Source organism: Vespa crabro, chromosome 11 (assembly GCF_910589235.1).
Source record: "Vespa crabro chromosome 11, iyVesCrab1.2, whole genome shotgun sequence".
NCBI lineage: Eukaryota > Metazoa > Arthropoda > Insecta > Hymenoptera > Vespidae > Vespa > Vespa crabro.
The window spans coordinates 6,604,255-6,605,623 of NC_060965.1; the positions used below are offsets into that span (position 1 = coordinate 6,604,255).

A 1,369-nucleotide genomic window follows, 5' to 3' on the forward strand; every position below is an offset into this window, starting at 1 on the left:
CGCTGAGCTTTCGGTCGTATTCGTATGTCCTCGTACATGCTCGCTATGATACTTCGGTTAAGTTCGGCTTCTCTCGTACGCCCGCCTTCATGAAAGCTCTCTCTCACTCTCTCTCTCTCTCTCTCTTTCTCTCTCTCTCTCTCTCTCTTTCTCTCTCTCTCTCTCTCTCTCTCTCTCTCTCTCTCTCTTTCTCTCTCTCTCTCTCTCTCTCTCTCTCTACATATATACATATACATATGTGCAAATATATGTGTGCTTGCGCTGGTAGATATCCCCGCAAAGCCCGAGTATATGGGTACACGAACGAATATTACCGAGTTTTAACGAAGACGGACGAAAGCTCTCCGCACAAAGCCGACACACAGCTGGGATTTCGAACCTTCCTTCTTTGTATGCCTTGTCGACGCGTTGAGAACGTCTATGTGTATTTCCTCCCTATCCTCAGTCCTTACCCTCTTCCTCCCTCCCATCCTCCACCTTCTCTCAGACATGTTTTAGGGTTGCTCTCGTGTTTTTCGTTTAAAAGGACAGTATATTATAAATTTCTTTAGAGAAAATAATCATACGATTAATCGTTTGTTCTCCGAAAAGATAAATGGTTATGGAAAATTTGTTAAAAACTTATTTGTATGTATCAAAAGTAACTTTTATTTCTTTTCTTTTTTTTTGTATCGCATCAACTCTGTGTTATCTAATTATCGTTGGAAAATTATAAATTCGTTAGCTCGTAATTATTCTCTCTCTTTCTCTGTTTGTCTCTCTCTCTCTCTCTCTCTCTCTCTCTTTCTCTCTAGAGATGTAATTAACGCATTAAGCTTTGTCAAATTGTTGGGACGAGAAAGTTACTTCGTGATAGGCGTCTCTCTCTCTCTCTCTCTCTCTCTCTCTCACTCTCAACTACTATTAAACTATAGAAGTTACAAGATCCGTTCGTAAAATTCAGGACGTTCGCTTGGTACATACACATAAAGCGATTCAAAGGCATACTTATACATATACATACAGGGACATATACAAAAACGCAAGATAATTGCTTTGCTTGGAAGAGTTACCAGCTCGATTTTCCTATGGAAATAAACGAGGATTGATAAGTTTGTTTTGCTCGGCTGTTGAGAGAAAATGGAATGCTTCGTAATAACTAACCGAACATGTATAATGGAATATACATAAGTATATATATATATATATATATATATATATATATACATACACATAGATACATACGTATTCATACTCCAAACTGAAAAACATGCGGAATCCCGGATGTCTCCTCCTTGCTCGTTTCATCGCCGAAAAGAGAGAAGAGTAACGTGACTGTGTGGCTGGGTGGGCGGTGGTTGTTCCTTGGACGAGAAGTAAGGATAAAGGG

General features: G+C 39.5%; 1 protein-coding gene across 8 annotated transcripts in view; it reads right to left on the reverse strand.

The window, feature by feature from the left end:
* The window catches only part of LOC124427805, a 22,961-nt gene extending 22,868 nt beyond the window's left edge, over nt 1-93 (reverse strand). For 3 of the 8 annotated variants that reach the window (XM_046971121.1, XM_046971120.1, XM_046971119.1), the window contains exon 1: nt 1-85. This exon is cut by the window's left edge and continues 1,907 nt beyond it. The gene's annotated coding sequence lies outside the window, so the exon portion shown is untranslated. The other 5 variants (XM_046971116.1, XM_046971117.1, XR_006943025.1 and 2 more) reach the window with 4 other exon arrangements.
* Nucleotides 94-1,369: the final 1,276 nt, after the last annotated feature.